This window comes from Elephas maximus, chromosome 19, assembly GCF_024166365.1.
Source record: "Elephas maximus indicus isolate mEleMax1 chromosome 19, mEleMax1 primary haplotype, whole genome shotgun sequence".
NCBI classification, from domain to species: Eukaryota; Metazoa; Chordata; class Mammalia; order Proboscidea; family Elephantidae; genus Elephas; species Elephas maximus.
Window position 1 is genome coordinate 69018067 of NC_064837.1, and position 27091 is coordinate 69045157.

At 53.0% G+C, this 27091-nt stretch overlaps 1 protein-coding gene and 1 non-coding gene across 2 annotated transcripts in view; both read right to left on the reverse strand.

The window, feature by feature from the left end:
- RBFOX3 (RNA binding fox-1 homolog 3) overlaps positions 1-27091 on the reverse strand; it is a 551245-nt gene that overhangs the window by 53254 nt on the left and 470900 nt on the right. The window lies entirely within an intron of this gene.
- TRNAN-GUU (transfer RNA asparagine (anticodon GUU)) lies at positions 8200-8273 on the reverse strand. Its single transcript has one exon. It is a non-coding gene; the product is annotated as a tRNA-Asn (tRNA).

The window sequence follows — 27091 nt, forward strand, 5'->3', positions numbered from 1 at the left end:
GAACCCCGACTTCCCACCCTGGCCACATTTGTCCATCTGTCGGTTGATTGTGTGATGGGCTGCCCCGCTCTGCAGCCTCCAGAGGTGCTGAAGGGTGCTCCAGGCCCTCTCCCTGAGGGTGGAGCAGGGGGGACACTGTCAACGGGCACCCCATCCCTCCTGAACCCCAGAAGCACAGGGAGCTGTGTCTCTGTCCTGGGGCCACTCTCTTCCTCCTCATGCCCCTTCTCACCACCGCCTGTCTGTAAACAAGTCACCCTCCTGCCCCGCCCTGGTCCTGGGTACACCTGCCCTGCCCCCTCCTGCCCTGCCCTGCCCTGCCCTGCCCTGCCCTACCCTGCCCTACCCCGCCCTGGTCCTGGCAGCAACAGCCCCGCCCTGCCCCTCCCCGCCCTGGTTCTGGCTGCACCTGCCCTGCCCCTGCCCCAGCTGCACCTGCCCTGCCCCACCCTGGTCCTGGCTTCATCCACCCCACCCCACCCCACCCTGGGGTCCCTTCCACTGTGCAGAACTAGTGACATCCAAGATCCCTCCTGGGGTTGGGTGCTGGCACAAAGGCCAGAAGGGCTGGAAGCAGCAGGCAGCACCGTCACTGCTTCCTAGCACCCAGTTCACCAAGATGGGCCGAGGGTGCAGCCAGGGAGGCAAAAGGCATGGGCCTTCCAGAAAGTGTTCACGCAGTTCCATGCTTACCGGAAGATTTCCAGGTCCCCTCATTTGGGACACTGCCTTTCTCCATGAGGTCCATATCTGGGCCTGTGGGTTGGCTGTGGGTGACAGCCCAGCTAAGCCTGGTGTTGGCATACTCCCTGAGGTTGGGTGCAGGGCTTCAGAAGGAGAATCACAGAATGACAGAGGTGGCTGAAGCCAGCAGCCTTGAGAATCATGTGGGCCAGCCCTTCTCGTTAGCAGAGCCCAGAGAGGCAAAGGGACTAGCCCAAGGACACACAGCAATTAAGAGCAAGAACCTTATTCCCCCAAGTTTCCCACCCAGCACCCTATTCTCTTTAATTTCTCCCAGTCTTTACTTGCTAAACAGACGTTATAATCCCAGGAAAATAAAACAGAAAGGCCTGCAGCCGCACAGCCTTAACATCAGCACTTGTCTTCCCCCTTCTCATCCCACCTTGGACAAGTTCCTCCCACCTTTCTCTGAGTTGGGATCATGGGTGCTGACGGTTTGCACCTGCGTTTCAGCTCAGCCCTCTTCCGCCTACCTCTGAGCTTGGCCGGACCCCTCAGGCTGTGCACTGCGGAGTTTTCATTCTGCACCATCCACTTCACCCTCAAGTGACAATTACAGATTGACTGTCCTGAGAGCTGGGAGGCACAGGCCTGACTCCGGCTCCCATAGCAGCCACAGAGATTGAGTTAAAGGGTGGCATTCAGCCCACTCGCCTGGAGCAACAGAGGAAGAAGGAGAGTCAACAACAGGAGGAGGATATGGAATGTGTGGCTAACTGCCTTCACGAACAACTGCCTCCTTTTCCTTGAGACCGAAAGAACTGGATGGTGCCCAGCTACCATTACTGAACATTTTGATCAAAGATTCTGTAAAAGAATCCTGATCAAAGTCTGGGGAGGGGGGGATGTAGAACAGAATTCCAAATTCTCATGGAATTCAGATTCTCTATATTGAATATACCATGGATTGCCAAAAGAACGAACAAATCTGTCTTGGAAGAAGTACAACCAGAATGCTCCTTAGAAGCAAGGGTGGCAAAACTTTGTCTCACATACTTTGGACATGTTATCAGGAGGGACCAGTCCCTGGAGATGGACATCATGCTTGGTAGAGGGTCAGGAAAAAAGGGAAAGACCCTCAACGAGATGGACTGACATAGTGGCTGCAACAATGGGCACAAGCATAACAGTGATTTTCAGGATGGTGCAGGACCGGGCCGTGTTCTGTTCTGTTGTGCATAGGGTCACTATGAGTTGGAATTGACTCGATGGTACCTAACAACAACAGAGCCACATAGGCTGGATGAACCCTGAAACTACTGCTCTAAGATAATCTCTAAACCTTGAGCCAAAAATATCCCCTGAAGTCTTTAAACAATAAGTTAGTAAATAATGACTGCCTTGAGCGTTGTGCTCTCTTGAAGAACTATGTATATGGGATCAAACTGAAAACCCCAACTTGTACAGTCAAATAGGAAACTTAGCGGGCAGTGAGTTTATGTCAATGCGGGGGGAACAACTTGGAAAATAAGGCAAGAATGGTTGCGCAACTAGAAGGTTGTAATCAATGTCACTGAGTTGTACACATATAAATTGTTGAAGTGGTATATGTTCTGCTGTGTATACTTTCAACAATAAAAGAAGAAAGAAAAAAAGGTGGCATACAGTGGACTGTGTCTCTTCCCTGCCCAAAACTTCACTCTTAGAAGAAAATGCACGCTCTTGCCCCCAGCCTGCAAAGCCCTCCTAGTCTCACCCCTATCTCCCTCTCCGACACTGCCTTGCTCACCTAGTGCTAGCCACTGGGCCTTCTTTCAGTTCTTTGGGCTACCAAGTTCCATCTGCCTCAGAGCCTTCATACATGCCATTCCCTGTACCCAAAATGCTGTTCCCTGCAATCCTTTCATGCCCTGCCGCTTCCACTCCTTCAGTTTAAAAACTACCAATTGGCGATGTCCTCCTCGACCACCCTGCCTACAGCGAATTCCACATCAACCTCTACCTTAGAGCCCTGTTTTCATAGCACTTAGGCCAACCTGTGGAATCTCTGGGTGGTACAAGTGGTCAAAGACTCACCTGCTAAATGAAAGGCTGCAGGTTCAAGTCCACCCAGAGGCACTCAGAAGAAAGGCCTGGCAATCTACTTACAAAAAATCAGCCATTGAAAACCCTGTGGAGCACAGTTCTACTCTGACACAAGGGGCCGCCACGAGTTGGAATCGGCTCAATGGCAAAAGTTACTTAGTTAAGCCGACTTGTAAACATTTTCTTATCTACTTGCTTGTTTCCCTGTGCCCAGGAGACGGCCAGCGTCACGAGGCCCACATCATCCTGTCTGTACTGCACCCTCAGTGCTATCACATGATAAATGCTTGTTGAGTGGATCCGTGATGGACGGGTGGGTGGAGACAGGTGGCTGAAGGACGCTTGTTGTACAGAGTACAGGGCACACGGGGAGATGAGGACGCACCCAGAAGGGCCTCGTGGGCACCCACGCCCATGCCTCTCCCACAGTAAGTCCACCCTCATGGGGTGAGGTTGCACTGACTGCCTGAAGGTTGTAGCATTGGTCGTGAACTGGTTTCCTGGCCCTGAGGCACAGGGGACATCGAGGACGGTGCTGCTCAGCTGGCAGGTGGCAGAGCCTCTCCCAAATCCTCTGAGTGTGCACCAGCTCTTTCATATCACCTGTGTGCAGGTGTATACACACACATGCATTCACACACATTCACATGCATATACATGTGCACACACCCACACACAATTCACACACATGCGCACACACCCACACACATTCACATACATGCATGCACACACACACGCACAATGCATACACACGCATGTGCGCACACATGCACAATGCACACACACACATGCGCGCACACACGCACAACGCATTCACGTGCATGTGTGCACATCCACATGTGCACACATGCATGCATTTACACATATGCACACGTGCACTCGCATGCACACACAGACATGCACATGACACACACACGCATGAACGGGTGGGCAGCATGTCCCAGACTCCTCTCCTCTGCTGTCCCCAGGCCTGCAGTTCCCTCCTTGGCCCTCACCAGCCCCGGTGCCAGTGGCCTGGCCTCCGAGTTTGAGGAAGGGTGAGACTGCAAGGCCAGGCATCCAGAGAGCCAGGTGGGGAGGTGGCACACGAAGCTGTCAGTGGCTGCCTCCCTGCCAGGCCACTTAAGCTCTACCCAGTAGTTCCCTGGGCAGTGCCAGCCATGACTCGAGTGTTTTAGAAAAACAGCCAGGGAATGCCCTGGTGGTGCCCACCACTTCCCAGGGTGCTCCGCCTTGGTAAGTGTTTATTCTGAACACCCAGCCCACAAGAGCAGGTCTGGCTGCGGGAGTGTGGACACCCCAAGCCCCGACAGCTCCCAACCACTGGTATCCTCCCCTCCTCAGGCAGCCCCGACTCAGTGTGACAGTGGGGCACTGCCCACTCTTGGCCGGGTGGTGGACAGCAGGGGAGTCCAGGGCACAGGCTCCCAGCTCCATCAGATGGATACCTCCGGGCGAAGCCAGCATGAAATATTCATGCAGTAAATGGTGCAATTTTGTCTGCATTCAGCCAACTTCATGTATATTTCAGAGTATTATGAAATGGTAACATTGCGCAACAGAGGCTAGGTGGCTGGGACAGCCGGCCAGGAGGGGGGCAGGGAAGTTCTTGGCTGAGTGGGGTGGGACAAGGAGACCTCAGCCCCCTGCGAGAGGCCGGGGAAGCTACCGGCTCCCAGATGGGGGTAGGGATGGTGGACGGGGTGCGGGGCAGAGGCAGCCCACCCCTTTGCCCACTAGGAAGAGGCATCCCAATGCCCCCCTCATTCCCATTGGAGGTGGGCAGAAACACTCCCCACCTGCCTCCCCACAGCCACAGGGGCTCGGATTTCAGGCCAAGGCCTGGTGCACTGGTGCCGATTCAGCAAGGCTGAACCGGGGAGCTTCTGGAGATTTCCAATCAGTCCTGCTAACAAGGCTCCGAAAGCAGCCCTTCCCTGGCTCTTCTGGGTTTGCATCACTCCTTTGCAGGGGGCTCTCCTGCTGGGCAGGACTTAGAGTCACGCCCAGGTCCACTCTGGCTGGTAAGGCCGGCCAGCTTCCGGGCTCTGAGGCCATCTCTGGGGGCCCTCAGGTAAGCTCTGGGATGTAGTGACATCACCCAGAGTGTCTGTCTGCTGGGCTAGGGCTCCGGTTTGGGGGTCCCACACAGCCACCCCAGTCCTCTTCTCTTTGTGCACAGCAATGCCAGCCACTCGGGCCACCAGCCCCTGACTTTTGGGGCCAGCCACCGTCTGGCTGGGAGGTCTCCCCATTCTGAGGGACAGTGGGCCAGATGTCTGGCAGCCCCAAGTCCTATCTAGAACAGGGGAGACCACCCTGAGCTGACTGGCCGGCTCTTTCCATGGCCCGCCCTGCCCCTTCTTCAGCTGGGCAAGCCTAGGGTATCCATGGTCAAACTATATGGCCCATGGGCCAATCTGGCCCACCTCTTGTTTTACAAATAAAGTTTTATTGGAACACAGTCACAGCCAGGCACTTACATATTGCCTGTGGCTGCTTTCATACTACAGCAGAAACATTGAGGAGTTGCAACAGGGACTGTTCAGCACCACAGAGTCTTACATAGGTACCGTCTGGTCCTTTACAGAGCAGGTTTGCTGACCTCTGAGCTAGACAGCAGGATTGGACCAAGCCGGGCTTTCTGGAATCCTCCCGGCTTCTGTGGATGGGAACAGGTCCTTCTGCGGGAAAACAGGCCACGCAGAGGGAGCAGGGACTCTGTGCCCTTGGGCTGGCTGCATCTGCCGCACTGTGGTCACTGGGTGAGGGTGAGTGTCATCCTGGCAAACCACAGAGCCACACTGTCTGCACCTTGCTGGCAAGAGTGGCGGCCTCCCTGCCCCTGCCAGCACTCACCAGGGTTTGGGCACACAGAAGGTGGCTGGAGGGCATGGGCTAGTGGGACTCCAGGGTGCACGAGCCCCTGAAGGCACGGCATTCCTGGAGGGTCCCTGCCCTGTTTGTGAGCACCCCTCCCTTCTCTTGTTCCTATATCCAATCTCACTCTGTTTCCCACCTGGCATCCCCCAATTTGCCTGTCCCCATGCCTGCTCTCTGCTTCTGCCCTGGGCTGGCCAGGCCGGGTGCCCATCAGCACCTGGCACTGTCCAGTCTGCAGCTGGCCCTTGCAGCCTGAAAGCAGATGGACTCCCGACCAAGAACCTTTCTGCAGGCCCTGGGCCAACAGCCATCCCTCACCCAGGCTCTCCTCTCTGGGCTCCAAGAGGCTGCCAAATGCCCACTTGCCATCCTCTTGGACACTCTACAAACACAGAGGCCAAGGATCCTTGAGGGTACCTGCTGAAATGCTGATGTTCTGGCCCAACTGGACCCACTGAGAACTGGCCCGTGCTCATTTATTGAGGCCCCAAGGGACTCTCAATGTGGCTAAGTTTGAAGTCCCTGGTGGACCGAGGACAGGTCCCCCCCTTAAGCTCTGGGGGCCGCAGAGGCCCAAGCCTGGTACCCAGGAGCACGACCCCTCCCAGCTCCAAGAAAGCCGCCATCGTTGCAGGTGGCTATGATGCATAGACGGAGGTGGGAGCACCCCTCCCAGGCGTCGTCACAGTGACAGATGTCTCCCCGCCTCACCGAGGAGGCTGAGGGTGGAGTGCCCGCCCAGCTTGGCTGGCTGCTGCCTTGATGACCAAGAACGCCCCCTGCCTACCTACCCTCCATCCCCAGATCACCCACACCCCCAGGACAGCATGGTGGTCTGGCCCTCGCCCAGCACCTTCCTAGGTGAGCTATGGCCTTGGGGCAGCCGGTCACCTGCTTAACCTCAGCTTCCCCATCTGTACAATGGGGTGATGGGGCTCTGGGAGGATGACGTCCATGTAAAATGTCCACCCAACGCCCAGTAGACAGTAAAAATCAGTTGCCAACGACTCGTGGCGACCCCACATGTGTCAGAGTAGAACTGTGCGTCAACGGCTGACTTTTTGGAAGTAGCTCACCAGGTCTTTTTTCCAAGGCGCTTCTGGATGGACTCGCCCCTCCAACCTTTTGGTGAGTAGCCAAGCGTGTTCACCGTGTGCACCACCCTGGGACTCTGACAGGCAGTAAGTGCTCAGTGAACAACTGCTTGTGGTCACTGCCGACAGTGGTGACGGCATGGCTGGAGAGGTGGCTCCAGGGGGGACATGAGCTCCGATGGGCCAAAAAGCCGCCTGTACCTCAGACCACTCGAGTGACCTGGGCGGGCTGCCCATGTCCTCCGTGCCTCGGCTTCCTCTCCTGTAAAACGAGGCCAGCGTCACATCCACCCCACAGGCTGCTATGACGGCGAGTGAGTTAGAGGTGAAAAAAGCTCCCAGCAGGCGGCACGTGGTGGTGCTATATAGGCGTCCACCATTACTGCTACTGAGAAGCCCTGGTGGCGCAGTGGGTAAGAGCTACGGCTGAAGCCAAAAGGTTGGCAGTTCGAATCCAGTAGCTACTCCTTGGAAACCCTATGGGGCAGTACTGCTCTATCCTATAGGGTCGCTATGAGTCGGAATTGACTCAATGGCAACAGATTTCATTATTATTACTGCTATTGGGGCAGTGGTGGTTCAGTGGTAGAATCCTCACCTTCCATGGAGAGACGGGGGTTCGATTCCCGGCCAATGCACCTCATGTGGAGCCACCCCCTGCCTGTCAGTGGAGGCTTACGTGTTGCTATGATGCTGAACAGGTTTCAGCAGAGCTTCCAGACTAAGACTAGGAAGAAAGGCCTGCTGATCTACTTCAGAAAATCAGCCAGTGAAACACAGACGGATCACTGTGGTCCGACCCACAGCCGATCATGGGGATGGCACAGGACCCAGCAGCGTTTGTTCCGCGTGCTTGAGGTTGCCGTGAGTCAAGGGCCAACTTGATGGCAGACAACAAAACAGAAACAACACAAATGCTCCTCTGAGTCTCTGCTTTGCAGAATCAGAGCCTCACCTGTGGCTATCATCTTTGCTCCATCCCAGAGCCCCCAGGTTTCCATTGGCTGATTTGCAGACGTTGGTCACCAGGCCTTTCTTCCTAGTCTTAGTCTGGAAGCTCCACTGAAACCTGCCCAGCATGATGACACGCAAGCCTCCAAGGACAGCCCAGTGGTGGCTGTGCTTGAGACGCACTGCCTGGGAATTGAACCAGGCTCTCCTCCGTGAAAGGTGGGAATTCTACCACTGAGCCGCCCCTGCCCCTGCCCGTCTGTCTTAAAAAAAAACAAACAAAAAACCTGTTGCTGTCGAGTCGATTCCGACCAATAGCGACCCTATACGACAGAGGAGAACTGCCCCATAGGGTCGATTCCGACCAATAGCGACCCTATACGACAGAGGAGAACTGCCCCACAGGGCTTCCAAGGAGCAGCTAGTAGATTTGAACTGCCTACCTTTTTGTTAGCAGCCGTATCACTTAACCACTGCATCACCGGGGCTCCAAAAATCGAAATGTCCCTGGGTGGGCTTGAACCACCAACCTTTCAGTTAACAGCTGAATGCGCTAACCGACTGCACCACAGAGACCTCGGTCCCTTCTGTCTAGTGGGGCTAATATGCCTCCCTGCGCCCTCTCCCCTGGAGCCCCAGCCCTGCCATCTGCCCAGCTGCCTCTCGCCAGGCGCCGGGCATGGGTGGGGGCATAGGGGTTAATGACTGCCCAGCGCGTGCTGTGGATGGGTGCTGGAATGTGATCTGAGAGCAGACACCAGGCGCCAGGCCCTCTGCCCCCCTCGCCTCGCCTGCATGCCCCCACCCCAAGAGGGAAATACAGCCAGGACCTGTGGCACCAGTCAGGGAGGGGCCCAGCCCTGCACCAGCCTCTCCTCCTCCCGTGCAGTGAAAACACAGCGGCACGTGAGCTGATGGGTGGGACCTCCCTGTGCCCCACACTAGGAGCTCACCTGGGCACGCAGGTGCACACGCACCCAGATCTGCCACGTGCCACAGCATGGGGGAGAGTGCACACATGTGTGCACACACAACACACCCACACAATCACACACACCCACACACTTATACACACACTCGTATACTTCCACACACCCACACACTCCTAGACACACAGACGTTCACGTCAACACGCCTACAAGTCACTCGCACACATGCACACTTATACACACTCACACTCATACTTCCACACTCACACACATTCATAGACACATATGCATTCACATGTACACACTCAGTCACTCACACGCACACTTGTATTCACACTCATATACTTCCACACACCCACACACTCATATATACACACATTCATGTGGACACACACGCAGTCACTCATGTACACTTATACACACACATACTTCCACACACCCACACTCTCATAGACACAGACATTCATGTGAACACGCCCACAAGTCACTCACACACGCACACTTACACACACCCATATACTTCCAAACTCACATTCACAGACACATAGACATTCACATGTACACACCCAGTCACTCATGCACACTTATACACACTCTCACACACGTACTTCCACACACCCACACACACGCTTAGGCACAGTCATGCACATTCATTCACGCACACACTCACAGGCCTACTTCCACACACTCACATGGGCACAAACACACCCATAAATGAACACTCATTCACACTCACGCTTACACACGTGCTTTCATACTCACACGCCCTCACATTCGCTGTCACACTCACATCACACACACTCCCGCTCTTACACCCCCCAAAGGCTGCTGACGGTACAAAACAGGCCACTATTCCCACCTTCCCTAAAGGTGGTTCGGAGGCTCAGCCAGGGCATATGTGTGCACAGGTGTGTGCCCATTCCTGCCTCCCAGGCTGCTGGGCCCAGGGAGAGCCAAGCCTCCAGCAGCCCAACCCCTGCCCTCTCCGAGTGCTGATAAGGCCGCAGACTAATCTGCTTGCAGCCTCCTGGCCTGGGAAGGGACCAGGTAGGTAGCCGGGGGATTTCTCTGGAGCCGCTTCACTTCAGCAATCAGTGCGTGTCTAGCTCAGGCCCTGGGGGATTCTCTTGTGATCTGAGGCCAATAGATAAAGCTGGGCTTAGGGAGCGTGGATGCAGCTCCAGCTGCAGCCATCATCCATCCGACGCCGTCTCAGACACCGGCTGGGGCTGTGAACCCTGCCAGACCCCACACGACACTTCAGACACGAGAGGTGGGCGGCTGGACCCGGATTCTCAGAGCATGGGGCTCCTGAGGGTGGCCTGGGGCATGTGGCACCCACCTGTGGCTGAGGCAAGAGCCCACAGGAGCACCCAGAACTCAGCTGGGCACCAGGCTGCAGCATCAGAGTGGACAGACACCTGTGGTTTTGCCAGTGGGGTCTCAGAGGTCCCAGAGGGCCACGCCCTTGTTCTAACCTCTGGGAAGTCCCAGGTGTGAGGTGTAAGCAGAGACCGAAGCTGTCCCCTCTGCCTTGCATCCACCCTTGGGACTGACCCCCACGTCCTGCCTGCCACTCCTGGACTCTTAGGCCAGAGGACTCTCTGTGGAGCACGGCGGAGACCCACACTGCTGGTGGGCAGCAGAAGCTGGGACTCCTCCATCCTTTTAATGAACACCTCTTGGTGTCAGCAATGCCCAAGCGTGTGGGACCTCTGGCCCTTCCCCCCAGGAATGCCCTGTTTAGTTAGACGGAGCCCGAAGCTGTGCGAGGGAAGGGACAGAGAACGCAGGGTCATGGAGAACTCAGGGGTGGCTCCCTGGAGGAGGGGGATCAGCAGCGTCTTGAGGGATGCATAGGAGTGCGCTGAGACCAGCAGAAGTCAAGTCACATGAAACAGCCTGTCATAGATTGAACTGTGTCTCCCCAGAATGTCTGTCAACTTGGCTAGGTCATGATTCCCAGTATTGTATGACTGCCTACCATTTTGTCATCTGATGTGATTTCCCTGTGCATTGTAAATCCTATCACCATGATGTAATAAGATGGATTAGCGGCAGTTATATGAAATCTAGAAGATTAGATAGTGTCTTAAGCTAATCTCTTTTGAGATATAAAAGAGAAGTGAGCAGAGAGACAGGGAGACCTCATACCACTGAGAAAGCAGTGCCAGGAGCAGAGCATGTCCTTTGGACCTGAGGCTCCCTTGTGAGATGCTCCCAGCCCAAGGGAAGACTGATGCATCACAAGGCCCTTTTTCCAGAGCTGACAGAGAGAGAAAGCCTTCCCCAGAGCCGGCGCCCTGAAATCGGACTTCTAGCCTCCTGGACTGTTGAGAGAATAAGCTTCTGTTTGTTAAAGCCATCCACTTGTGGTATTTCTGTTATAGCAGTGCTAGATGACTAAGACACCATCCAAGTGTCCATCAGCTGATGAATGGATGAACAAGGTGTGGTCCACCCACACAGTGGCGTATCACTCAGCCATAAAGCGAGATGACGCTCTGATACATGCTGCCACGTGGATGAACCTTTAAGACATTATGCTGCATGAAACACGTCAGGCACAAAAGGACAAATGCTGTATGACCCCACTTACGTGAAATACCTGAACAGCCACACCCACGGCGGCAGAGAGATTAGTGGTTATGGGGGCTGGGGGAGGGGAGGATGGGGAGCGGGGTTTCTGTTTGGGGTGATGACAAAGTTTGGAAATGGATGGTGGTGATGACTGTACAATATTGTGGATGTAATTAATGCCACTGAACTAAAGGTCAGCAGTTCGAACCTACCAGCTGCTCCGTGGGAGAAAGATGTGAAGTCTGCTTCCGTAAAGATTTACATCAGGCTTGGAAACCCTATGCGGCAGCTCTACTATGTCCTGTAGGGTTGCTATGAGTCAGAATTGACACAACAGCCATGGGTTTGGTTTGGTTTATATACATATATATGTATGTATGTATATATATATATGAAAACCCTGGTGGCCTAGTGGTTAAGTGCTATGGCTGCTAACCAAGAGATCAGCAGTTCAAATATGCCAGGCGCTCCTTGGAAACTCTATGGGGCAGTTCTACTCTGTCCTATAGGGCCGCTATAAGTCGGAATCGACTCGACAGCTTGGGTTTTTGGGTTTTATATATATACATATAAAAATCCAAACCTGTTGCAGTTGAGTTGATTCTGACTCATGGCAACCCTACAGGACAGAGTACAACTGTCCCACAGGGTTTCCAAGGAGGGGCTGGTGGATTCGAACTGCCGACATTTTGGTTAACAGCCTCGCTCTTAACCACAGTGCCACCACGGCTCCATATGTATATATATTACCACAACAACAATTACAAATAAATAAAATTCATTAAATGATGACAAAAAAGGAGAAGAATCTGAGTCACAGAGAGATAAAAGGCACAGCTGTTGGTGGCCCCATGTGGGGCTGAGTTGCGGGGAGGGACGCTTAGGGCCCCAGGAAGACACCTCTGTGGCTTCCCTGGCACCCCACAGAACGTCATCTGGACAGAGGCCTGCAAACGCTCCTGGCGCCGGCCTGCACCCTCATCCTGTCCTGTCGAACTCTTCACGGGGCTTTGGATGCTGACCCAGCACCTGGGGTGACCTCACCCCTAAGGACACAAGGTGGCCTCCTGCAACCCAACATGCTCTGGGGTGCGTAGTAGACAAAGGCCATTTCCCCATAGTTGGCCCTGCCTGTTCCTGCAGTTGGGGTCAGAATTCCCCTTGCTGTCTGGGTGGGACCCTCCCTAACCTGCACCCACACTCTGGGAAGCCCAGGGCCCCCCTGCAGGTAAGGAGAATTCATGATACCAGAAGTCCCAACTGTCAAAGGAAACCAAGCTGCCACAGCCGGGGCCTTGGGGCCATGGGGCACAGGAGATGGGAAAAATCCCTAGGACCACCCACATCAGAAAACAGCCCTCAGCCGCCTCCTTGAGCTGCCCTTGCTGGGAACTAAAAAACCAAACCAAACCCAGTGCTGTCGAGTTGATTCCGACTCATAGCGACCCTATAGGACAGAGTAGTACTGCCCCATAGAGTTTCCAAGGAGCGCCTGGCAGATTCGAACTGCTGACCAACTTTGGTTAGCAGCCATAGCACTTAACCACTAGGCCACCAGGGTTTCCTGGGAGCCCTAAAAAAGGAGGGCAAACCTCAGGTGAATGTTCACGCTCCCTGGTAACCTCTGGCCCCATTAAACTAGCTGCATCTCCCAGCTTCCCTGGCAAAGCCAGGCCTAATGGGGCATTAGAACGGAATTGAATTTCCCTTTAATTACAATGGCTCACAGATATTGTTTAATTTGTAATCGGGGAGTTAATGCGGTTTTCCCCTCTGGCAATCATAGGGCTGTCTGCATACACATGGTCTTACCCACACGGACGGCGGGGCATGGGCCACCACCCCGCAGGGCGCAGACCTTGGGGACACACATGTGCGTGTGCCCTCACACACACACGCACGAGCAAGCATACACACACACACACGGTCTTACCCACACCAATGACAGGGCATGGGCCACCACCTCGCAGGGTGCAGACCTTGGGGACACACACGTGCGTGTGCCCTCACACACACACCCCTACACACCCACATGCGCGCGTGCCGTCCCTGCCGAGGGAGCCTCCCAGCCACCGGCCCCACCTCCCGCCCGTCACACGCAGGACGTCAGCGTGGCTGTCCCATGTCACACAGCTCACACATGCGTGAACCACCCTAACAGGCAGGCAGGGGCATCATTTTTCCTCTAATTACATATTCAGCACTTCTGAGAAAATGTGATTTTAGTAATTCAATTGGACTGAGCAGCAGAGCTGTAATAAAATGGAATTTGTAACAATCGTGCAGTTAGATCAGTTAAATGGAGAGGAAGGAGCTGTGGCAGATTGACCCCTGATCTCCTAAGGACTAAGCAGACATTTAAACCAAGTTGTGCTAACAGAACCTTCGGGTGTTGCGGGGAGTAGCGGGGCGGGGGTCTGGAGGCTGTGGGCAGCGGCAGAGCAGACAGGCGGGCAGAGCCTGCTCGGCGGAACCTTGCGGGAGGTGGGGAGGAGGCCAGCCTGGGAACGCAGGCTACTGGGCTGGAAAAAAACCACCACTCTTTCTGGGAAGGTGGTTCGCAAACTGCAGCTATTCCAAGCACGCTCCTGAGCAACTGCGGGTGTGGCGGGGGCTGTCTGGAGGGTGGGGGTGACAGCTAAGGACCAAAACTGAGGGGTCAGCTGCCGAGCCACCCCCTTTCCTCCAGCCGCAAAGCAGGGAGGCTCACGCTGGGGGAGGGAAGAGCGGCTTGGCCTCCCGTACACTCTCTCCCACCAGCTCCCCTGGAGGCATCCGACCCAGGCTGTCGCCCTCTGTGACCTGTCAGGTTCCCTTCTGGGGCTGAGGATGAAGTGACAGGCCCGGGGGCCAACCTGGAGGAGGAAAGAAAGTGGACTGGCCCAGTCCTCTAGATTGGGAGGTGGGCATGGACCCTCTGTCCCTGGGCTGTCAAGATGACAGGTGTTGACATCAAGTCTTTGGGGAGCCTGGGGACCACAGACACTGAAGGCTGGGAGTAGAGGCGGTGAGGCCCAGCGCCTCCCACGAGTCATCTTTCTGACCCAGCCCCAGACCCCCTTGGTGTGGCAGCGACGCTACCACCCTGGAGAACATTCTACTCAGAAGCCCCTGGTAGGATAAGAAGTCTCCAGAAACCAGAGAGCTGGAGGGCAGATGGACCTGAACGCAAAAGGCCCCGAAAGGCCTGGTGGTCTCTTCCAGCACTGGGCTCAAAGCACCCTGGGGGAGGCCCCTTGGGCCCCCTAGCCTGCTTCTTGCCTGGCTGGTCCAACAGTGTTGCAGACGGGGCGCCCCCGCCCCTGCAGGGCCACCAGCTGCAAAGCAGGTTTCCCAGCAGGCAGTGTTTCCTGCCCAGGTGCTGTGGGCGCCTTCAGGCCAGCTGGTGGCCAGACAGCCCTACAGCCCTTCCACCTTGCCACGGGCCTTCCAGAGCCAGGCCGAGCAGCCCTGATGCTGACCCCAAACCAAGCTGAGGTGGTGGGTGAGTCCAGCCTGCACCCTGAGCACAATGCGGTCCAGAACATCACAGAAGCAGCGCTGCCCTGCTCTGCTGCCAGGCCCCCTTGGAGCTGTAACTCCACATAGCCTAGGCTGAGGCCGAGGGGATACCAATGCGGATGCTGGGGTGTTGGTGTAAGGGATTCTTCCGTGGCAGATTTTGGGGGGGTGAGAAAGGGAGGCTTGAGGTGTGGGAGGGCCTGAAATACCGTCCAGTCAGGTGGCGTGGCTTCACGGCTATCTCTGGGCTGCCTACCACATGCTATCTCTGGGCTGCCTACCACATGCCACGAGCCTCCCAGGGCAGAGGCTGCAGGTGGGGAGGCCGTGGAGGGGGAGTGGCTTACAGAAGGGAGGTGTACAGGGTTGTTTGGGGCAAACCCAGACAGCATCAAGTACTTCCCGTAGGGGGCACCCTGCCCCTCTTTTTGGCAGGAATTCCATTTAACCCTCAAAGTCCCCCAGAAGATAGGATGGGTCAGTCCCCTGCTCCACAAGGGACAGTATGACGAAGCTGCCGCACCCTTGGGAGGGGGAAGACCGGGCTTTCTTCCCCATCAGATCCCCTCCCGGGGTGGGCAACACCCCACCCCCTCGGCCTCAGTAGGAGGGGCTCAGCCTCCAGCCGGGGGAGGAAGATGTGTAATAAATACTTCGGCAGCTCTGAGGAGTGGACACCTTGCCAAGGAAAATGGTGCACCCTGTCCCCCACGGAAGGAAGGCACTGAGCCTGGGCGGTGGGTGGAAACACAGGACACGCAGGCCTGTCACAGGGGCAATGGGGCGGCACCCTCCACATGGGAGCCTATGACAAGGCCAGGTGGGGAGGGTGGTGGTCCAGGAGTCCCTGAGCCTCGCCTGGGTGGGGGAATCCATGATGGGGCCAGGTGGGGAGGGTGGAGGGCGGAGTCCAGGCCCCCTGGGCCTCACCTGGGTGGAGGTAGCACTGACCACCAAGGACCTGGTCCTCTAGTGAGCAGCCGCCACTGGCCACAGTCTGGGCTGCTGGGCCTGGGGGAATGGGGATGCGGGGCATTGGTGAGTGGGGGTGGAGGGACAGGAGATGGGCTGTGTACCCCCAGCTCCTCTTGTCCCACTTCTCCAAAATCAAATTGTCCAAGGGACCCAAAGTCTTAGTCACCTTTGGACCCTGAATGTTGGGAACATCATTGGTCCAGGGAGCAGGGGCCCCCCCATCTTCCCAGGAGCCTGAGGCCCCACCCTCTGCCCTCTGCCCTACCCTCTGCCTGCTGGGGAGGGAGAGGAGGGGAGAAGCCCAGGCCTGTGGCTGGGAGACAGAGACAGGGAGGGGAGGGCAGGGGAGGAGAGAAGAGGGATAGGGACAGGGAGAGAGAGGAGGGGCAAGGGACAAAAGAGGAGGGGCAGCGTGCATTTCCTCTCTCCAGAGCCCCCACCCCAGAGTGCCAAGGCGGGATGAGGGGGGTGGGGGGTGGGGGAGGTGCCCTCTGGGCCGGCTTCTACCTCCCAGGCAGCAGTGAGCCATTCAAATATTTATCCTGGTTTCATTTTCCAAAAGGGGAATGAAGAGAAAGCAAGAGAGGGAGAGAGGAGGGAAAAAACCCGAGTTTCTCATTTGAAAGTTAATTACTCTAATTAGGTCTAATTAAGAGCCCTCTACACAATGCAGCTCACAAATGAATTGCTGGTCTCCTCATTTCCTTTGGTTCTCACTTTAGACTCAGCCTGGGAAGAAAGCGGCCAGGAGAGAGGGCTGAAGGAGGCCTGTGTGCACACCCCATGGGGGTCCTCTCCCTCTCTGGGGGGCAGGAGGATGGGGGCCACGAAGGCAGAGCCGGGCCAGTGAGCAGCGATGAAGCAACTTTTACCTCCAACCCCCAATCCCATCTGTTATGGATTGTGTCCCCCCAAGTATGTGTTGTAAATCCTAATCTCGATGAGTGTGGTTACAATCCCATCTGGGAATGGGTTGTCTTTGTTATGTTGATGAGACCAGATTAGTGTAGGGTGTATTTTGAGTCAAACTCTTTTGAGATATAAAAGAGATTAAACAAGCGAGCAGAGAGATGGGGGAAGAGAGACGCCAAGCCACAGGAAGATCACCCAGGAGCAGAAGCTCAAGGAGACAAAGGGCCTTCCCGCAGAGCTGACAGAGAGAGAAAGCCTTCCCCTAGAACTGCTGCCCTGAATTCCGACTTCTAGCCCCCTAAACTATGAGAGAATAAATCTGCTTGTTAAAGGCACCCACTGGTGGTATTTCTGTTGTAGGAGCCCTAGGTAACTGAGACCCCATCCCATTCCCCTCTCCCCTGGAGGACTCTGGCTGTGTCCAGGGGGTCCCCACCAGCTCTTTCAGCAGCTGTCCACCCACCCGGGGAGCCTGCCTGGGCCCTGCTCTCCAGCTTTGGGGTCTGTGCTCAGGGTGTGCCTCCCGCTCCCCGCCAGGTTCTGCAGGCTTCCAGAAGTTAGGTAAAGTAAGAAACGTCTGTCTGTGGGGTCTGGTCCTGCCTGGAGCACCCACAGAGGGTGGCCAGAACTGTCACGCTTGGCTGGTCACTCCCACAGAGATGGGGTCAGTGGGCGAGCCCTTCAAGGGGGTAAAAAGGAGAAAAGAATTGGGCCCTGGCCTGCAAGCTCATCCTGCCATGGCAGCCTCGGTCACTCCGGACCCAATGCCTCCTCCTTCTGGAGGGCCCCACCCCGGAGTCTCCTGCCCCTGTGCTGCTACCTCTTGTCCTGAAGTACCCAGTGTCCCCCTACCCCCAACACTGGCAGACCCTCTGCTGGGCTGCAGGGTCTGGGGCAGAGGCATCATGCTTGCACAGGGCTGGGAGCTGGGGATAAAGGGGTGGGATGATGGCTCTGATCACCAAGTGTGAGGACCACTAGGGCCAGTACCGTGCTGGGCACTTGCCCACACCCTCCTCTTCAGTTCTGGCCAGGGATGACGATGACCCGTAGTCCCTGGGCCTCTGGACAGGAAGGTGAAGTGACCTTGGCTAGGCCTGCAGCCAGGTACTCTGGGTACAGACCCACTCCCTGCCCATCAGCTGCTCCAGCGGTAAAGGCAGCACCAGCCCTGGCCCCAGATGGGCCAAACCGCAAAGCTCCAAGCAGAAGCAGGTTTCTGCAACGAAGCCCTGGTGGTTGAGCCCTTCTTTCAGCTCCCTGAGCCAGTTCTGGGGCTGGTCCCACCCAGCATAGGCCCCCTGGGAGGGAATCTGGTGGGAAAGCAGGCCAGGGTAGGGGCCAGGGGAGACGGTGCTGAGCAGGCAGCTCAGGGCTCCAGGCAGGGCCCTGAAGACTGAGCCACACAGCAGCAGGAGGCTGGTTTCTGAGCTGCGATCAAAGGAATTAAGTAGGCTTAGCTCAGAGCCACGGATGAATGGGGATCCGAGCCACCCACGGGGAGCAGAGTGGGAGGGCTTAGAGGGCCCCAGGGAAGGCAGAACCTGGAGGTGAGGAATGAACGTTGACACAGAGCTGCAGGGGCTAGACCTCCCTGTGAGGAGCCACGGACACCCCTCTGCCAGGCAGCTTGTACAGGGAAGCAGGGGTTGGCCTGGCTTTGACTGGGGCAGCCAGTGGCTGCAGGAATCCCTGTCCACCCAGAGTCTACTCTGTCCCTCCTGCCAGGGACTGCCCAAAGCCAGGTCTGCATGCAGAACATGATGCTGCGCTCAGTGGTAGAAGTGACAGAAAGGGTCATCACCAAGAAACTTTCTGGGTGTTGGGGGTGTTCTAGGACTGATTTGTGGTGATGGTTACACAACTCTATGAATTTGTTATAAATTCTTGAGTCGTCCATTAGAATGGAGGATTCCATGGTATGTAAATTATACCCCAATAAAGTTTTTATTTTTTCTTTAAAGCTATTACAGGAAACCTGGTGGAGCAAGTCAAACGCTAGGCTCCTAAGCAAAAGGCTGGAGGTTCACGTCCACTCAGAGGCACCTGGAAGAAAGGCCTGGTGATCTACTTTCAAAAAGTCAACCTTTGAAAACTCTACTCTGATACACGTGGGGGCACTATGAGTTGGAGTTGACTCCATGGCAACTAGTTTTCCCTCTGAGTAGATGGGTAGGGGTGCTGGGCCCGATGCCAGCCCCAAGGCTGCGGGTGTCAGTGGGTGAACGGGGGGCAGGCGGTCAGGGCTTTATGGGAGCTGGAAAACAGTGGAGCGACACTGAGAGATTTAGGAGGCTCAGAAGGCTCCAGGTGCCTCAGCTCACTGTGATGCACAGCTCTGAGGGGCATCGATTGCTCTGCTCCCCTCCATTCCCGGGGGACCCCTCTGCCTGCTGGGCTCTGGGCAGTGCAGCTGGCTGTGGTGGCAGGGGCCACATCAGGTAGGACACTTGGCCGGGGCACACTTTAACCTTGTATCAAAATACACTCCGTCTTCAGTTAGTGAAGCTCAATTACATCGCATTCACTTGAGTGTGGGTTTAAAATGTTAATTTGCTAAATGGAAATACTTAAGATCAAGGACACATTCTGTGGCTATGATGGTTAAGGTCATGTGTCAACTTGGCTGGGCCATCATTCTTAATGTTTTGGCAGTTAGGTAATGATGTAATGTGGCAGTTACGTAATGATGTAGTCATCCTCCATAATGTGACCTGATGTGATATGCCAATCAATTGTAAGGGGAGTTTCCTTTGAGGCGCGGCCTGCACCAAATATATATATATATATGTAATATATATAATATATGTAACTAATATATATAAGTAATATATGTAATATAAAACCCACTGCCGTCAAGTCGATTCTGACTCATAGCGACCCTATAGGACAGAGTAGAACCGCCCCATAGAGTTTCCAAGGAGCACCTGGCAGATTTGAACTGCCGACCTCTTGGTTAGCAGCTATAGCACTTCACCACTATGCCACCAGGATTTCCATGTAATATGTATAATATAAAAAAAATATATAACATATATATGTATATATATACACACACACATATATATTTGGATGTTCTGGCAAAGCTCGCTTTGCTTGCTCTGGATCCTGCATCCAGGTTGTTTTCATGTGACCTCCTGTTCTTGGAACTTGAGCCAGCAGCCTGCCATCTGACCTGCTGATTCTGGGATTTGCCAGCCTCCACAGCCTGTGAGCCAGTGGCCTGCCACCTTACCTGCTGATCTTGGGATTTGACGGCTTCTGCAGCCCGTGAGCCAGTGGCCTGCCATCTAATCTGCCAATCTTGGGATTATCAGCTCCTGCAGCTATGTGCGTCAGGAGAAGCCTTCAGCCTGACGCCTGACCCAAGGACTTGGAACTTGCCAGCTTCTACAACTGTGTGAGCCATTTTCTTAAGATACATCTCTCTTTCTCTAGATATATATTTACACTTCACTGACTTTGCTTCTTTACAGAACCCAGTCTAAGACATTTAGTACCAGGAGTGGTTCTAGAGAAACAAAATTTTCTCAAGGTGAGCTTCCTAAATTGATTCTCAAGTCTGACTAGTCTTAAAGGCAGTGATGACTCTGCCTCCAGCACTAAAGAGAGTGTTGGTAGTCAATGGCATGAGGTCGCAATATTAATACACAAAATATCACCACCTATAGGTCAAGTATTGGTGAGAAGTAGGCTCTGGGTGATTGCATGTTTGATATGTTTCTACAATTTTGTTATAATGAGAAGTATAGGGAAGCCAGTTGGTTGGTCCTACTTTCACTTGAAAAGTGGTGAAAGAAAGAGATGAGCTCAGGGCTTCAGAGCCACAGCCCAAACGCTGCATAAAAGACCTCAAAGTTGCCACTTGTGCCCTCAAAGAAAGCCTTATTTCTTGTTGTAACAGAGCCGATATTGCCAAAAACTAAATCCAGAGTCTTATCGTAAGAGTGGCTGAGTTACAATGCCAGCTGAATTCACAACCTCAAATGGTGTCTGAAGTTAAAGTGACGGCATTGATTGGGAAGAAACAGGATCCTGAATCTTGGGATGGGGACATATGGGCAGATAATCAGGAAGCTGGGGACACGGAGCCCTTAAATTCCATTGAAACACTTCTGCTCTCTTACTCCCATCTGAAAAGATTACTCCATCTTTGTCTGCTAGGCCACGCTTCCCAGTAAAACTATTATTCCCTCCACCTCCATCTGATGAGATTAACCCTGCTGTGCCTGAGGAGTCTTTGTCTGAGATATCGCCTGGGGTGGTGCCTGGAGGATCGCCTGAGGTTGATGACTTACAAGACATTGCTGAATGTCCCTAGGACCCACCACTACCACCCTCACCCGCTTTTGCTTCTAGACCTATAACCAGACTTAAATCCTAGTGAACCCTGAAAGGGTGAATTACCAAGTGTGACCAAGAAGGAGGTATGCTACAGTCCAAAAGAACTGTATGACTTTTCTAACACATACAAACAGAAACTTGGGGAATATGTGTGGGAATGGCTGTTAAGGGGGTGGGATAATGAGGCAGGGAACATAAAGTTGGATCAGTCTGTGTTTATTGATATGGGCCAACTAAACACAGATTTTTCATTCAGTGTTTCAGCTTGAGAGGTTAGGAAAGAATCTAATAGTTTATTTGGTTGGTTCACTGAAGCATGGATAACACAGCAGCCTACACTAAATTGAACTGAAGTACCAGACCTGCCTTGGTACATGTAGAAGAAGGTATCCAAAGGCTTAGGGAAACTGGCATGCTAGAGTGGATTTATCAGGTTAGAACCACAGACCCATACATGGAGTGCCCAGAGGACACATCTCTAACCACAATGGTGAGGAATGAATTTGTGAAGGTAGCACCAGCATCCTTGAAGACTGCTATGATTGCTATTTTACCTAAGTCAGATTTGACAGTGGGAACTGCCCTAACTGAATTAAGACATCTATCTACAAAAATCCTCACAACTGGACCAATAAGCAACATCATGATAAATGGAAAAAAGAATGAAGTTGCCAAGGATTTCATTTTACTTGGATTCACAACCAACACCCATGGAAGTAGCAGTCAGGAAATCAAATGATGCATTGCATTGGGCAAATCTGCTGCAAAACCTCTCTTTAAAGTGTTAAAAAGGAAAAAGGTCACTTTCAGGACTAAGGTATGCCTGACTCAAGTCATGGTGTTTTCAATCAGCTCATATGCAAGCGAAAGCTGGACAATGAATAAGGAAGACCAAAGAAGAATTGACGCCTTTGAATAATGGCATTGGCGAAGAATATTGAATACACCACGGACTACTGGGAGAACAAATGCATCTATCTTGGGAGAAGTACAGCCAGAATGCTCCTTAGAAGCGAGGATGGTGAGACTTCATCTCGCATACTTTGGACACCTTATCAGGAGGGACCAGTCCTTGGAGAAGAACATCATGGCTGGTAAAGCAGAGAGTCAGCAAAAAAAGAGGAAGACCCTCAACAAGATGGATTGACACAGTGGCTGCAACAATGGGCTCAAACATAGCAATGATTGTGAAGAGGTGCAGGACCAGGCAGTGTTTTGTTCTGTTGTACATAGGATCACTATGAGTCGGAACTGACTCAACAGCATTTAACAACAGGAACACCTACAGTGGGGCTGACTGGACCCCTTGGTGGTAGGGGCCAACTGGTGGCACTCAATCAACAAAGACAAGGTGGTGTAGTTACCTAGCTGGCCTGTGCAAAAAACTGATGGATCTTGGAGAATGACAGTGGATTACCATAATCAGGTGGTGACTCAAATGCAGCTGCTGTTCCAGACTGTGGTTTCATTGCTTGAGCAAATTAATATATCTCCTAGTACTTGGTATGCAGCTACTGAGCTGGCCAATGCCTTTTTCTCGATTCTGGTTTCAAAGAAACACCAGAAGCAGTCTGCCTTTAGCTGGCAAGGCCAGCAATACGCCTTCAGTGTCCTACCTCAGAGGTATATCAACTTTCCATCCCTGTGTTATAATTTAGTCTGCAGGAACCTTGGTCACCTTTCCCTTCCACAAGATTCCACACTGGTCCATTACATCGATGACATTATGCTGACTGGACCTAGTAAGGAAGAAGTGTCAATGACTGAACTTATTGGTAAAATATTAGGGTGGGAAATAATCCCACAAAAATTCAGGTGCCTTCCACTCAGTGAAATTTCTAAGAGTCCAGTGCTGTGGAGTGTTGTTACATCTGGTCCCCCCTACAACTAAAAAGGAGGCACAATACCTGGTGGGACTCTTTGAATTTTGGAGGCATCATATTCCTCATTTGGGTGTGCTACTCTGGCCTATTTATCAAGTGACTAGAACAACTACTAGTTTTGAGTGGGGGCCAGAATAAAAGAAGGCTTTGCAACAGGCTCAGGCTGCTGTGCAAGCCACTCTGCCACTTGGGCCATAAGATCTGCCTGATCCAATGGTGCTTGAAGTGTCAGTGGCAGGTTCTTTTTGGAGTCTTTGGCAGATCCCTACTGGTGAATCACAGCACAGATCCTTAGGATTCTGGAGTAAAGCCCTGCCATCCTCTGCAGATAACTAATCCTTTTGAGAAACAGCTTTTGGCTTGTTATTGGGCCTTAATAGAGACTGAACTCTTAACTATTGGCCACCAAGTGACCATGCGGCCTACGGTGCCCATCATGAACTGGGTGTTGTCTGACCCACTAAGTGATAAAGTTGGACCTGCACAGCAGCACTCCATCATTAAACTGAGGTTGTACATGCAAGACTGGGCCTGAGCAGGACCTGAAGGCACAAGTAAGTTGCATGAGGAAGTGGCCCAAATGCTCATGGTCTCCACTCCTGTCACATTACCTGCCCTCTTCAAGTCTGCACCTATAGTCTCATGGGGAGTTCCTTATGACTGGTTGATTGAGGAAGAGAAAACTCGTGTCTGATTTACAGAAGGTTCTGTGTGATAATCAGGCACCACTTGAAAGCGGACAGCGTCAGCACTACAGCCCCTTTCTGGGACCTTCCTGAAGGACAGTGGTGAAGGGGAATCCTCTCAGTGGGCAGAACTTCGAGAAGTGCACCTGGTTGTTCACTTTGCTTGGAAGGAGAAATGGCCAGATGTGAGACTGTATACTGATTCATGGGCTGTGGTCAATGGTGTGGCTGGATGGTCAGGGACTTGGAAGGAACATGTTTAGAAAATTGGTGACAAGGAGTTATGGGGAAGAGATATATGGACAGACTTCTCTGAATGGACCAAAGAAGTGATGATATGTGTGTCTCATGTGAATGTTCACCATTTTAGCAATGGTGAGGAGGAGAATTTTGGCAATCAAGTAGATAGGATTATGCATTCTGTGGAAACCAGTCATTCTCTCTTCCCAGCCACTCCTGTCATTGCCTGATGGCTCATGAACAAAATGGCCATGGTGACAGGGATGGAGGTTATGCATGGGCTCAGCAACTTGGACTTCCACTCACCAAGGCTGACTTGGCTACAGCCACTGCTGAGTAACCAATCTGGATCAGCAGAGACCAACACTGAGCCCCTGATATGGCACCATTCCTCAAGGTGATCAGCCAGCAACCCGGTGGCAGGTTGATTACATTGGATGCTTCCATCGTGGAAAGGGCAGCATTGCATTCTTACTGGGATAGACACTTAGTCTGGATAGGGATTATAGGGATTTGCCTTTGCTGCATGCAATGCCTTATTCACTGTCATGGTGTCCCACACAGCATCACCTCGGGTTAAAGGACTCACTTCACAGCAAATGAAGTATGGTAATGGGTCCATGCTGACGAAGTTCACTGGTCTTACCATGTTCCCCATCATCCTGAAGCAAATGGCTTGACAGAATGATGGAATGGCCTTCTAAAGACACAATTATGGTGCCAGCTAGGCAGCAACACTCTGCAGCGTTGTAACAACGTTCTCCAGGAGGCTGTATATTCTCTAAACCAGTGTCCAATATATGGCTTTGTTTCTCCCATAGCCAGCATTCATGGTTCCAGGAATCAAGGGGTGCAGATGGGATTCATACCACTCACTATTACATCTAGTGAGCTACTCACAAAATTTTTGCTTCCTGTCCCTGAGACCCTATGCTCCCACCTGGGACACATCACTGACTCCATTGGACCTGAAGGTAAGAATGCCACCTGGCCACTTTGGGCTCCTTAGGCCTCTGAAGGGAGTTACTGGCTGATGTGATTGACCCTGACTACCAAGGGGAAATTGGATTGATGTTGCATAATGGAGGTAAAAAAGAGTATGTCTGGAATACAGGAGAGATCCCTTAGGGCATCTGGTAATACTACCATGCCCTGTGATTAAAGTCAATGGAAAACTACAGCAATTCCAACATGATTACTAATGGCCCAGATCTTTCCGGAATGAAGGTTTGGGTCACTGGACCAGGCAAAGAACCATGGCCAGCTTAGGTGCTTGCTGAGGGTAATGGGAATATGAAACGGGTGGTGGAAGAAGATGGTTCTAAATACCAGTTACAACCCCATGACCAGTTGTAGAAATGAGAACTATAATTGTCATGAGTATTTCTTCCTTGTATGTGTGTATCAAATATTTTTGTTTTCTTCACTTATAAAATATAAAATTTAAGTGGGGCTAGTGTGTTTTGGTTGTATGCATGATAGTTGTCACGTGTTAGGTGCAAGTATGACTTTGTAATTGTCTTTATTTAGAGACTGTGTATGGTTTAAGGAGATGTGTACAGGTGCCAAGTTGTCAAGGGGTGGACTGTTATGGTTAGGTTTGTTTGTCAACTTGGCTGGGCCATGATTTGCAGTGGTTTGGCAGTTATGTAATGATGTAATCATCTTCCATGATGTGATCTGATGTAACTAACAAATCCATTTTAAGGACAATTTCCTGGGGGATGTGGCCAGCATCCTATATATATATATATATATATATATATATATATATATATATATATATATATATAGATGTTCTGGTAAAACTCGCTCCCTTGCTCTGGATCCTGGCATGTCATCATTTGATCTCCAGTTCTTGGGACTTGAGCCAGAAGCCTGCTGTACTGCCTGCCAATCTTAGAATTTGTTGGCCTCCGCAGCCTGTGAACCAGCGGTCTGCCATCTGACCTGCTGATCTTGGGTTTGTCAGCCCCTGCAACCCATGAGCTAGCAGCCTGCCTTCTGACCTGCTGCTCTTGGATTTGTCAGCCCCTGTAGCTACATGAGTCAGAAGAGGCCTCCAGCCTGACACTTGACGCATGGACTTGGGACTTGCCAGCCTCAGCAACCACATGAGCCATTTCCTTGAGATAAACCTTTCTCTATGTATGTATGTATGTATATACGTATATACATACATGCTTCACTGGTTTTGCTTCTTTAGAGAACCCAGCCTAAGACTGTGACCTTGTTTTAGTGATTTCTCTTCCAGATAGAATACATTCAGAGCCTTAAGCAACAGACTCAACCCCTGGTTTGGGCCAGCCACTGGAGTTGTGTTGTGTGATCGTTCCTCCTATGCCCCCACAACAGGCACAGTTATCCCCACTGACATAGGAGGAAACCAAGGTTCAGAATGGGGAAGTGCCCGGGGTTGCTGTGCAAGTGAGAGGCAGAGTGGCCTGTCTGCTCCCCAAGACCCAGTTTCCACTTTCCCACTGCTGAGGGGACTAAAGTCAGGCCTTCCAGACAACAGAAGGTTCCATCAACTCTTTCCGGGGAGGCTCTGGCCACTTCCAGCCTTAGGGACCAGAATGGCCAAGGTGGCCCAGCAGGGACAGAGCCCCATCGTTCCCTCGGCCAGGCTCCCGCTTGGGGCTGTAGGCCACTTGCTGTCTACTCTCCTAGCTCATCTGTTCCTCCATGCTGGTGTACAATCGTGAGTGCCCGGCATAGCCCCAGGTCACACAGGCACATGTGCCCAGGGCAGGCATGCCAGCAGGGGCTCTAACCCACACTGTACTTACAGGTCCTTAGCCATGGGTGTCAGTTTCAGACATGCAGCCAAACATACCTGCCCTGAATGAAACCATGCACGGAACACATGTCCACACTCCCCCAGGCTGCCCTGGACCCCAGGGACCTTTGAAAGTGCCAACCAGGCCCTCCCCAGCTCCCAGCAAAGTCCCATGCAGGTCAGTGCTGGAACCCAGAGACCAGGTGAATCCAGGTGTCATTCTTACTCCGTGGTTTGAGCCCCGAGGAGCTCGGCTCTGCACTGAGACCCTCCTGCTCTCAGATGTCAGGGTGGGGCGGCCATCATCTCCCGTGACCTGGGACTACTCAGAGAAACAAGAGGTCCAATCTTTCCCTGAGGCAGGGGCAAGGTTCAGGTCGAGAAGCTAGGGTAGCAATAAACCAAATCAAGCCAGCTGCTGCTGACTCAATTCTGATTCAAGGCGACCCCGTGAGTGTCAGTATAACTATGCTCTGTGGGGTTTTCAATGGCTGTGATCTTATGGAGGCATATTTCCAGGCCTTTCTTCTGAGGCACGTCTGGGTGGGTTTCAACTGCCAAATAT